The 13,491-nt window shown below is 44.5% G+C and overlaps 1 pseudogene; it reads left to right on the top strand.

Annotated features, from left to right (window-relative positions):
• Positions 1-13,491, top strand: part of LOC135556868 (dynamin-1-like) — a 46,702-nt pseudogene extending 33,211 nt beyond the window's left edge.

The raw sequence follows: 13,491 nt of genomic DNA, 5'->3' as shown, positions 1-13,491 counted from the left end.
TGGGGAGAGGGGGAGAGCGATCAGTCAGGAATGTGTCAAAAGCGTGTCCTACTGCGCCCCTTGACCCCCCTTCTCTCTGTGTGTGTTTGTGTGTGCATGATTTGTGTCCACAGTCCTGATTCCAATGCTCTGGTTGTCCCTGTCTGACAGTAATCAGAACCTTTAGGAAAGTCCCTGATCTAAAAGCAGGGAAAGAGGGAGGGAGAAAGGAAAAATGGAGAAACGGATCCTTGCTAAAATTCCTCAAGAGGAGAGAAAAGCTCACTATCCCTGGCCACAGCGGAACAGAGCGAGGAAAAGGGGGATGTGAGTGACTGGTTACAATCCAGCCATTGTAAAGCATTAAGAGAGAGAAGGGGAGCCTCCTACTGGCCCTCCTAACTAATACTAACCCTTCTGGCCGTCCGTCCAACACCATCTTCAGCAGCATCTGGTCTCCCATCCAGGGATCAACCAGACCCAACCCTACTTAGCCTACAGACAGAGGAGATCTCATGAGATATGTGGTCAGGCTGCTATTCAGAACACTCAAGACAGCTTGAGTTTGGAGACAGACAGACAAATATACTGCGCGCACACACACGCACCACCAACAATATCAGTTTAGAAAACATGAGAGAGGGAGAAACAAAAGGACAGGAACACAGAGTGGTTAAAGAGAATGTTTAACAGATGCGTGTGCCTGTGTGTGGTGTGTGTGTGTGTTTAACAGATGGGTTTTAGACCGCTCCAGATTCTTGCCTCTGTCAGACGCAGCGGCGTCTCCCTGAGAGAGAGAGAGAGAGAGAGAGAGAGAGAGAGAGAGAGAGAGAGAGACTCTGTGGGTATGGATGTGTGAGTTTAGTTATTCATTGTGTGTGAAGGTGTGTGTTCCAGCTCTGATAACATGTGTGAGACTTATGGTGTAGTCGTGTGTATGCATGTGGCATGCAACCTCAAACCTGGAGAGGAAGATGACTGTTTGATTGTATCTGTTATAATTGTTAGAAGGTATATAAGGACTAGAGGTTCTTGGATGTGGGAATAGTTGTGTTCTGAAGCTGCTGGCTGGGTGATGTAGTTTGAGGTAGCTGACATTATGCAATGTAATTGTAGGAACGTGTATAAGGACTACGGGTTCCTGGAGCTGGCGTTTGGCTCTCAGGAGGAGGTAGACAGCTGGAAAGCTTCTCTGCTGAGAGCCAGAGTCTATCCTGAGACAGTCACTGTGAGTATCTTAGTCAAAACTCCTGACCCGTAACTCTAACCTCTAACCCTAAAACCATGACCAATAAAGTAACTGTGAATAGCCTAACCCTGACCCCTTACCTTCTAACCCTAACTATAAACTACACCTTCCCTTATTCTCTGCCTGGCTACCCTTCACCTCTCTCCTTCCCCCCCCCTTGCCTTCAGTCATTGGCTGCTCACAGCTTCCCTGTCGAAACAGTTCGGAACAGTTTGTACACAAAACATTAGGAACATTATTGGTTGGTGAGCGGACCCCAGACCTCACAACCACAAAGGGCAATGGGTTTTATAACTGATTCAAGTATTTTTAGCCAGATCCTAATTGGTATGTTGAATTTTATGTTCTTTTTCATGGCGTAGAAGGCACTTCTTCCCTTCTCTCAGATCGTTCACAGCTTTGTTGAAGTTACCTGTGGCTCTAATGTTTAGGTACGTATAGTTTTTGTGTGCTCAGGAATTGTATTTGTGGTCCTGGCAACCAGACTTTTTTTGGAACACCATTATTTTTGTCTTACTGAGATGTACTGTCATGTACTGCCCTCGCCAATTCTGTGATATATATATTGAGGAGGGTGGGGCACAAGCTACATCCATGTCTCACCCCATGGCCCTGTGGAAAGTTGTTTGTGTACATGGATTTTATATTGTCATATGTTTTCCCCCAACACTGCTTTCCATCAATTTGTATAGCAGACCCTCATGCCAAATTGAGTAAAACACTTTTTAAAATCAACAAAGCATGAGAAGACTTTGCTTTTGTTTTGGTTTGTTTGTCAATTAGGGTGTGCAGGTTGAATACGTGGTCTGTCATATGGTAGTTTGGTAAAAATACTATTTACATTTGCTCATTTACGTAAGCGCAACGCCTGTTGAATATGTTTGGTGTCAGTAAACGTTGGCAAAGAAGCATAATTAAAATTTTGCCAGCAACATATTTGCAGTCAACAATGCTCTGGATAATATCAAAACAGCCTAACTAGGGCGGGTAAAATAGTCAGAGTGAGCTGTTCTCTCATTTGTGTCTGGAAGAAGCAAGCAAGCTAGCCAATGTTAGCCAATTAGCTTGGGTGCTGTCGTTAGGTCTGAACGCTTGAATCAACCCTACTGCTCGGCCAGAGCGTCCAGTGTGCACTCTGAGCGCTCAGAGAGCGAAACACTGAATTTACGTACGGACAATCTGACAATGCTCTGAGTTTATGAACGGGCACACTCTGGCACTCCAGATTACATTTACGAACCCACCCGTAGTATAAACCAGCCTTTTGAAAGCTTTGGTTGTTTTGTACATGGCCTCACATGTGAATCCTTAACGTAACCCATCTCTTTAAGGATTTAGAGGGTCTGAACGATGCTGAATGGGTGTAGACAAAGAAGAGCTCTCCATTAGGTGTCCGAAAACATTCAAGGGACATTTTCAAGTTCATCATCTTTCAAAGCATAATTACTTTCCCATTGTTCCTCAACTATAGTGTATGGTATACCATTTTCTAATTTGGTAAATGTAAAAAACACAATTTCAAATTTTGCCACATAAGACCGAATCGAGCCAGTCGGTCACGTGTGAAATTAGTTTTGATTTAGAATGGACCATTATTATGCACCTGTCTCGGGGCAGGGGAACAAATACATGTAATCTATGCACTTAAATAGCAAATGGAGGGTGCTTTTCCCATGGTTCATTTTAATACTAGTCAGGTAGGCTATACTCCTGTTGTAAAGAGAAGCAATGTGCTTAATATTAGGAAAGTTGAGAAATACATATAGTAGGCCTAACCTATAGAAGGCTGATGGGATCCTCCTCTTTTTATTATAGGCCATCACTCAGTTTTCTCACGCAATTGCATAGACTATAGAAATGTTGAGCTCATGGGCTCTCATTAAGTGTATCGGCACCATTAAACAGTAAGCAGTTTAAAGACACGATAGATAGGGCAGCCGTGCTTCTTGCCCCTAGGCAACTTTGCAGTATTTTTCCGTGTCATTTCTTATATTATCAGAATTTGTTTTGTGTTATTACATACAGCCGGGAAGAACTTTTGGATATCAGAGTGGCGGTAACTCACCAGCATTAATACCAGGAATACGACTTTCCCGAATTAGATCCTTTGTTCGTACCCCCTAGGGCAATTGAACTAAATCCAGAGGCTGATCCAAAATACCGCCGGCGGAGAAGAGTTACTCAGAGTGGACTTCTTGTCCAACTCAGAAGGTGAGTACACCACCCACCGCTTCCGAGTATATTACTCGCTAATGTTCAGTCTCTGGATAATAAAATTGATGAGCTCAGGGTGAGGATTTCCTTCCAGAGAGACATCAGGGATTGTAACATACTATGTTTCACAGAATAAATATCTCTCTGGGAAGAAGAAGGGAGGGGGTGTATGGTTCATGATTAACTACTCATGGTGTGATAACACACAGGAACTCAAGTCCTTTTGTTCACCCAACCTAGAATACCTCACAATCAAATGCCAACCGTATTACCTCCAAAGAGAATTATCTTTGGTTATAGTCACGGCCATGTATATTCCCCCTCAAGCCGATACCACGATGGTCCTCAAAGAACTTCACTGGACCTTATGCAAACTGGAAACCACATCCTGAGACCGCATTTATTGTAGCTGGGTATTTTAACAAAGCAAATTTGAGGAAAAAGCTACCGAAGTTCTATCAACACATTGACTGTAGTACTTGCGCTGCTAAAACACTCGATCACCGCTGCTCCAACTTCTGGGATGCCTTTAACCTCTCTGGGCAACCCGACACGCAAGTGTCCCACCTTGCCAACAATAAATACAAATGCGCTACGCCAAATGCTAATAGCACTCGTTAAAACTCAAACGTTCATTAAAACTCACATGCAGGGTACTCAATTCAAGCTACACTCATTGTGAATCTAGCCAACAAGTCAGATTTTTAAAATGCTTTTCATGAGAAGCTATTATCTGATAGCATGCAACACCCCGAAATACCAGAAGGGGACGTAAACAAAATAATTAGCGTAGCCGGCGCTACACAAAACGCAGAAATAAAATATAAAACATTCTTTACCTTTGACGAGCTTCTTTGTTGGCACTCCTATATGTCCCATAAACATCACAATTGGGTCTTTTTTTTCGATTAAATCAGTCCTTGTATACCCAAAATGTCCATTTATGAAGACCGTCAGATCCAGGAAAAACACCGTTTTTAAACGCAACGTTATTTTTTTAAATTAAAAAAGTTGCCTATAAACTTTGACAAAACACTTCAAACTACTTCTGTAATCCAACTTTAGGTATTAGTAAATGTTAATAAACGATCAAATTGATCACGGAGCGATCTGTATTCAATAGCAACAAGTTTGGAAAACGTAGCCCACTTTTCCGGTTCCATTTTTTCCAGCTGTGGACCTGAAGACCGGATGTGCCTATTACTCAGATGACCAAGGATTTAGTTGCATCGAAATCACAACACTGGCGACATCGTGTGGAAGCTGTAGGAATTGTAATCCCATCCTTAAGTATTTTTCCTTCCAATAGACAATACAAAGACTGGCGGATTGATTTTTTCTCAGTCGATTTTGTGATCAGGTTTTCTTGCGATTTTGACCACGGAACACGTTCTGTTATAGTCACAGACATCATTGAACCAGTTTTAGAAACTTCAGAGTGTTTTCTATGCACACATACTAATCATATGCATATACTATATTCCTGGCATGAGTAGCAGGACGTTGAAATGTTGCGCGATTTTTAACAGAATGTTGAAAAAAGTAGCCCGATCTCTAACAGGTTTTAAGGCCCTCCTTTTGGCAAATCTGATCACGACTCCATTTTGCTCCTCCTTTCATATAGGCAGAAACTCAAACAGGAAGTACCCGTGCTAAGGACTATTCACCGCTGGTCTGACCAATCAGAATCTACGCTTGTTTTGATCACACGGACTGGGATATTTTCCAGGTAGCCTCCGAGAATAACATTGACGAATACACTGATACGGTGACTGAGTTTATCAGGAAGTGAATAGGAGATGTTATGCCCACTGTGACTATTATCACCTATCCTAACCAGAAATCGAGGATAGATGGCAGCATTCGTGCAAAACTGAAAGCTCAAACCATTGCATTTAATGATGGCAAGGTGACTAGGAATTTGGCCGAATACAAACAGAGTAGTTTTTCCCTCTGTAAGGCACTCAAACAGGCAAAACGTCAGTATAGAGACAAAGTGGAGTCACAATTCAACGGCTCAGACATGAGACGAATGTGGCAGGGTCTACAGACAATCACAGACTACAAAAGGAAAACCAGCCACATCGTGGACACCAACATATTGTTTCCGCCCTTTTTGAAGATAACCCAGTGCCACCGACACGGCCTGCTACCAAGGACTGTGGGCTCTCGTTCTCCATGGCCGACGTGAGTAAGACATTTAAGCGTGTTAACCCTTGCAAGGCTGCCAGCCCAGATGGTGTCCCTCGCCGTGTCCTCAGAGCATGCGCAGACCAGCTGGCTGGAATGTTTACGGACATATTCAGTCTCTCCCTATCCCAGTCTGCTGTCCCCACATGCTTCAAGATGGCCACCATGGTTCCTGTACCCAAGAAAGCAAAGGTAACTGAACTAAATGACTAACACCCCATAGCACTCACTGACTTCATGAAGTGCTTTGGGAGACTAGTCAAGGATCTTATCACCACAATAGATCCACAGATGATGCAATCACCATTACACTGCCTTATCCCATCTGGACAAGAGGAATAGCTTTATAAGAATGCTGTTGACTATAGCTCAGCATTCAACACCATAGTACCCACCAAGCTCAACATTAAGCTCAAGGCCCTGGGTCTGAACCCCACCCTGTGCAACTGGGTCCTTTTCTTCCTGACAGGCCTCACCCAGGTTGGTGAAGGTAGGATACAACACCTCCACTTTGATGATCCTCAACGCTGGGGACCCACAAGGGTGCATGCTCAGCCCCCTCCTGCACTCCCTGTTCATCCATGAATATATGGCCACACATGCCTCCAACTCAATCATCAAGTTTGCAGACGACACAACAGTAGTAGGCTGGATTACCAACAATGACGAGACAACCTACAGGGATGAGGTGAGGGCTCTGGGAGTGTGGTGCCAGAAATAACCTCTCATCAACGTCAAACAAAACAAAGGAGCTGATCGTGGACTTCAGGAAACAGCAGAGGAAGCACCCCCCTATTCACATCAATGGGACTGCAGTGGAGAAGGTGGAAAGTTCCTTGGAGTACAGATCACTGACAAACTGAAATGGTCCACCCACACAGTGTGGTGAAGAAGGTACAACAGCACCTCTTCACCCTCAGGAGGCTGAAGAAATTTGGCTTGGCACCGGAGGCAAACTACCTGCCCTTCAGGACACCTACAGCACCCGATGTCACAGGAAGGCCAAACATATCATCAAGGACAACAACCACCTGAGCCACTGCCTGTTCACCCCGATATCATCCAGAAGGTGAAGTCAGTACAGGTGCATCAAAGCTGGGACCGAGATACTGAAAAACAGTTTCTATCTCAAGGCCGTCAGACTGTTAAATAGTCATCACTAGCACATTAGATGCTGCTGCAATTTTGCATTGCTCATCTCATATGTACACTGCTCAAAAAAATAAAGGGAACACTAAAATAACACATCCTAGATCTGAATGAATGAAATATTCCTATTAAATACTTTTTTTCTTTACATTGTTGAATGTGCTGACAACAAAATCACACAAAAATGATCAAACCACACTACAGGTTGATACAACTTTGATGTAATGTCCTTAAAACAAGTCAAAATGAGGCTCAGTAGTGTGTGTGGCCTCCACGTGCCTGTATGACCTCCCTACAAAGCCTGGGCATGCTCCTGATGAGGTGGCGGATGGTCTCCTGAGGGATCTCCTCCCAGACCTGGACTAAAGCATCCGCAAACTCCTGGACAGTCTGTGGTGCAACGTGGCGTTAGTAGATGGAGCGAGACATGATGTCCCAGATGTGCTCAATTGGATTCAGGTCTGGGGAACGGGCGGGCCAGTCCATAGCATCAATGCCTTCCTCTTGCAGGAACTGCTGACACACTCCAGCCACATGAGGTCTAGCATTGTCTTGCATTAGGAGGAACCCAGGGCCAACCGCACCAGCATATGGTCTCACAAGGGGTCTGAGGATCTCATCTCGGTACCTAATGGCAGTCAGGCTACCTCTGGCGAGCACATGGAGGGCTGTGCGGCCCCCCAAAGAAATGCCACCCCACACCATGACTGACCCACCGCCAAACCGGTCATGCTGGAGGATGTTGCAGGCAGCAGAACGTTCTCCACGGCGTCTCCAGACTCTCTCACGTCTGTCACGTGCTCAGTGAGTGAGTGAGTTTATTTTTATTTTTACAGGGACAGTGCACATTAATCAACGTTTCAGTAAAAGTGCCGGTTTTAGCCAGCCGGCTAATTTTCAACCGCAGTTCCTGGGCAGGTTATTAAAAACAATTACAATATAGACAATAGCAACATAGAACAAGCAAGACATAGCAACATAGGACAAGCAAGACATAGTATACAGACAGAGCAACATAGGACAAGCAAGACGTAGCATACAGACAGAGCAACATAGAACAAAAAGCAGCAAGACAAAATTCATAAAAGCACACCTGTTGGCACTCCTATATGTTACACAAGCTACAGACAACAGACAACATGGAAAGCGGTAACACACAGCTAGGGACCATGTTCACAAATCTGATTGACCTTTAGCCATGTCTTCAAGCATTTTGTGAAAGTGTGATATGTGGTGCAGTTATGTGTGTCTGATGGCAGTGTATTCCAGACATGGGAAGCTCTCACAGAGAATGCAGATTTACTAAAGGTGCTTTTCCTTAGGGGAACTATACAGTCACCTCTCATGGCAGACCTTGTGGATCTGCTGCCATATGTCTGGGTTTTCTGTATGAACCTGCTTTCATCTGTGAAGAGCACAGGGCGCCAATGACGAATTTGCCAATCTTGGTGTTCTCTGGCAAATGCCAAACGTCCTGCATGGTGTTGGGCTGTAAGCACAACCCCCACCTGTGGACGTCGGGCCCTCATACCACCCTCATGGAGTCTGTTTCTGACCGTTTGAGCAGACACATGCACATTTGTGGCCTGGTGGAGGTCATTTTTCAGGGCTCTGGCAGGGCTCCTCCTTGCACAAAGGCGGAGGTAGCGGTCCTGCTGCTGGGTTGTTGCCCTCCTACGGCCTCCTCCACGTCTCATGATGTACTGGCCTGTCTCCTGGTAGCGCCTCCATGCTCTGGATACTACGCTGACAGACACAGCAAACCTTCTTGCCACAGCTCGCATTGATGTGCCATCCTGGATGAGCTGCACTACCTGAGCCACTTGTGTGGGTTGTAGACTCCGTCTCATGCTACCACTAGAGTGAAAGCACCGCCAGGAAGCATAGGAACTGAGAAGTGGTCTGTGGTCTCCACCTGCAGAACCACTCCTTTATTGGGGGTGTCTTGCTAATTGCCTATAATTTCCACCTGTTGTCTATTCCATTTGCACAACAGCATGTGAAATTTATTGTCAATCAGTGTTGCTTCCTAAGTGGACAGTTTGACTTTACAAAAGTGTGATTGACTTGGAGTTACATTGTGTTGTTTAAGTGTTCCCTTTTTTTGAGCAGTGTATATATTGTATTCTATTCTACTGTATCTTAGTCTATGCCACTCTGACATTGCTCATCCAAATATTTATATATTCTTAATTCCATTCCTTAGATGTGTGTGCATTATTGTGAAATTGTTAGATATTACTGCACTGTTGTACCTAGAAACACAAGCATTTCACTGCACCCGCAATAACATCTGCTAAACATGTGTACGTGACCAATCGAAAATCGAATCCAATTTGATCACATTTGCATTGATGTCAGAGTGATTAGCGGGACAATAGAGTGCCGAGTACCAGGCAGTTAGTAATTTTGGTAGGCTACTAATGACCATCAGCAGCATCAGAGCTGGTTGAATTTGACTGCCTTCATGACTCGTGACTGTCGATTTGGCGGTAATACGGTCACGGTAACAGCCCTAGATCAGACTCGCTTGGGGTGGGGGATTCGTCACCAAGAGAAAGCTTCTCCTGCCGTGCTCTTGCTTTGATTTTGTGGAAGTCCTTTCTGGAAATGTATGAAGTTGCCCTGCACCACCACTGTTCCATACAGGTTGACAGAAGGAGAGGGTCTTTCTCAGGGTCCTCGTTTTAAGATATGTTCTGATTTTCCGCCCGCCGCCAATACCCTCTCTCTTAAGAGGAATAGTGTGCTCTCATAGCTCTGTGCCATGCCCAGGGATGGTCTGTGTTGAAGATTAAGTTGCTTACATTCCGATTTGTGTAGCAGTCAACAAAGATTGTCTGGATTGTCCATGAGGAGCTTCTCATTGTACTCTTTCTGTGTCTTGTCATTTTTTTTATGTCCAAGGGGTACTATACTGTGGTGACCTCTGCACAGAGGGAAGCCATGGGGCAAGGGGTCAAAGATGCTTCTGCATTTGGGTGGGGGAGGAACTCTGCTGCCATTGTTTGGCTCAGGGGCTTCACACCTTTTACTTCACACTTCAGTGGTTATTAATGTTGCAGCTGGGTCTGTTCTTCAAGATTGGTAGCCTTTTAACTTAGCATTCAGTCTTTATAAAGTGAAACATCTAGAGATTATTGTAATATTCTTTTCATTCTAGGATTTCGAAGTAACTTCCGACTGAACATTACATACTCAGTTCCAGGTTGGATGATATTTTCAGGTTTCTTTTGTGCTTCTTTTGCTGGTTGCTGGTTTGTCAGAAAGTTTGCTGGATAGTCCTTGGCAGTAAGAATCCTTGGTCATATAAATCCTTCCAGAATCCTTCCAGGTAATTTGTCCAAGATAAGGTTGTAGATTTGGAGTTTTGATTTGGAGTGAAGGTTATGTTGTGGGGGGTAGTATCCAATTTTATACAACCCTAAATCTTTTTGTAAAAATGCAGAAAGATTCAGCTCATCTGCTCATGACCTCTCTATAACTCTGCCTCTCCCTCTTTCCCTCCCTCACTCTCTCGCCTGTGCCAGGTTGATAAGGAGAGTAATGGTTCTAGTGATAGTTTCTCTATGGACTCTCAGTTGGAGCGTCAAGTAGAGACCATCCGGGAACCTGGTGGACTCCTACATGGACATCATTTACAAAGCCATTAGAGACCTCGTGCCCAAGACCGCCATGCACCTCATGGTCAACAACGTACATCTGTGTCTGTCCGGCAGACTCCCCTCATAACTCTCTGTTGGTGAAGAAATATATAATCTCTCTCCTTTCTCCATAGGTAAAGGAGTACATTCGTAATGACCTCCTGGTGCAGCTCTACTCTCTAACAGAGAAGTGTGTGTTGATGGATGAGTATCCAGGGGAGAGAGGAGGCACTGGGGACTCACGCTGCCTTGGAGGCCCTGGCCATTATCGGAGACATCTCTACCTCCACCTCCACCTGCTCCACTACCTCCTCCTGTTGACTCCTTCTGGCTGCATGGAGCCCCTGCGACCAGCCGCAGGTAACACACAAACACACACATGGGTGCACACATATCATAACGCTAACCACCTTCCCTCAGGTCTCACAGTCATACAGCTCTAGCTCCTAAGCATATAGCCTCTGCTCCCAGAGCCCCCACCCTCCACCAGAGGCCCCACCTCCATGATGCTACTAGTCTCCTCCGTGCTGCACCTCATCCTCATGGACCAACCAGCAACAACGCTGATACCAACCAGTCTCCACCAGGCGGACTTATCAGATTGCCCCCCAATGTACCCAGGTAACCATGACGGTGATGTTCGGGGAAGCAGGTAGCATAGAGGTTAGAGTGTTGGGCCGGTAACCTAAAGGTCACTAGTTCTAATCCCCAAACTGACCAGGTGAAAAATCGTTCCCTTGAGAAGAGCACTTAACCCTAATTGCTCCAGGGATGCTGTTGACAATGGCAGACCGTGACCCCACTCTCTGAGTTGTCTCGGGGATATGCAAAAAACATATTTCCAATTCCCACATGCGTATTAATACACACTTACAGTACATACAGTTGAAGTCAGAAGTTTACATACACTTAGGTTGGAGTCATTAAATCTAATTTTTCAACCACTCAAATTGTTAACAAACTAGTTTTGGCAAGTCGGTTAGGACATCTACTTTGTGCATGACACAAGTAATTTTTCCAACAATTGTTTACAGACAGATTATTTCACATATAATTCACATACACTAAGTTGGCTGTGCCTTTAAACAGCTTGGAAAATTCCAGAAAATGATGTCATGGCTTTAGAAGTTTCTGATAGGCTAATTGACATCATTTGAGTCAATTGGAGGTGTACCTGTGTATGTATTTCAAGGCCTACCTTCAAGCTCAGTGCCTCTTTGCTTGACATGGGAAAATCAAAAGAAATCAGCCAAGACCTCAGAAAAAAATTGTAGACCTCCAGAAGTCTGGTTCATCATTGGGAGCAATTTCCAAATGCCTGAAGGTACCACGTTCATCTGTAAAAACAATAGCATGCAAGTATAAACACCATGGGACCACGCAGTCGTCATACCGCTCAGGAAGGAGATGCGTTCTGTCTCCTAGAGATGAACGTACTTTGGTGCGAAAAGTGCAAATCAATCCCAGAACAACAGCAAAGGACCTTGTGAAGATGCTGGAGGAAACAAGTACAAACATATCTATATCCACAGTAAAATGAGTCCTATATCGACATTACCTGAAAGGCCGCTCAGCAAGGAAGAAGCCACTGCTCCAAAACCGCCATAAAAAAGCCAGACCGGTTTGCAACTGCACATGGGGACAAAGATCATACTTTTTGGAGAAACGTCCTCTGGTCTGATGAAACAAAAATAGAACTGTTTGGCCATAATGACCATCGTTATGTATGAAGGAAAAAGGGGGAGGCTTGCAAGCCGAAGAACACCATCCCAACCGTGAAGCACAGGGGTGGCAGCATCATGTTGTGGGGGTGCGTTGCTGCAGGAGTGACTGGTGCACTTCACAAAATAGATGGCGTCATGAGGAAGGGAAATTATGTGGATATATTGAAGCAACATGTCAAGACATCAGTCAGGAAGTTAAAGCTTGGTTGCAAATGGGTCTTTCAAATGGACAATGACCACGCTACCTGAAACATTTGACCCAAGTTAAACAATTTAAAGGCAATGCTACCAAATACTAATTGAGTGTATGTAAACTTCTGACCCACTGGGAATGTGATAAATAAAAGCTGAAATGAATCATTCTCTCTACTTTTATTCTGACATTTCACATTCTCAAAGTGGTGATCCTAACTAACCTAAGACAGGGAATTTTTACTAGGATTAAATGTCAGGAATTGTGAAAAACTGATTTTAAATGTATTTCGCTAAGGTGTATGTGAACTTCCGACTTCATCTTGTATGTGAAATAGGACAAATATAAGCACCCACCTTATTATTATTGAGGTTCAACTTGATTTATTTGCTATTTGATGAAATTCTTTAATGCTGTGGTACTTCAAGCATGCACACAGGCACGCACACACACAGCTAAACATTGGGCTGCAGAGAAAGAGGTTATTTGAGCTGGGGTGGGGGTCTGTTGGAAAATGTGTTTTTCATTTATTTCCTATCAACCCCAGTATACAGACCCTTTCTATTTCTCACCTCTCTCTCTCTCTCCATCTCAACCTCCCTTTCTCCTGGCATGGATTTGTTTGACTGCTTTCCATTTTTCCTAATGTAATATCTTTCTCCCTGCTCTTCCACTTCTCTCCCTCCACTCATTCCTCCCCTGCTTTTGGGCTGTACATTTTTTTCTCCCCCCTAATTTCCTCTCCAACCATTATTTTGGGCCTCACCCATCATCCCTCTTTCCTTTTCAAGCCCCTACCTAACTCTCCCTCCATAACTCACCCTCTCTTTTTCTCTACCTCTATCCCAGGAAAAGCACAAGCCCCTTTCTCTTATTTCACATCACAGGAACACTCTGCCAGCACACACACACCACAAGATTCCTTTGTCTCTACAGGGATCTTTCCTGGTCAGTATTAGCAGGAATGCTCACTATTTCTCAACTGGATTTTCCTCCAGAGTGCACACTATGCTTTAGGAGATCTACGGTGTATTTTGTAAATCATTTATAGTACTGTAATACTTTAAAATACATAATTGTGTGTGTGTCCTGTTAATGGTTTCTCCTCTCTGTCCCCCTCCAGGAGGCAACCCCCGGCTGTCCCCATGA

Source organism: Oncorhynchus masou, chromosome 15, assembly GCF_036934945.1.
Source record: "Oncorhynchus masou masou isolate Uvic2021 chromosome 15, UVic_Omas_1.1, whole genome shotgun sequence".
NCBI classification, from domain to species: domain Eukaryota; kingdom Metazoa; phylum Chordata; class Actinopteri; order Salmoniformes; family Salmonidae; genus Oncorhynchus; species Oncorhynchus masou.
The sequence above is the reverse complement of the archived record's forward strand: the minus strand, read 5'-3'. Positions and strand labels throughout refer to the sequence as shown.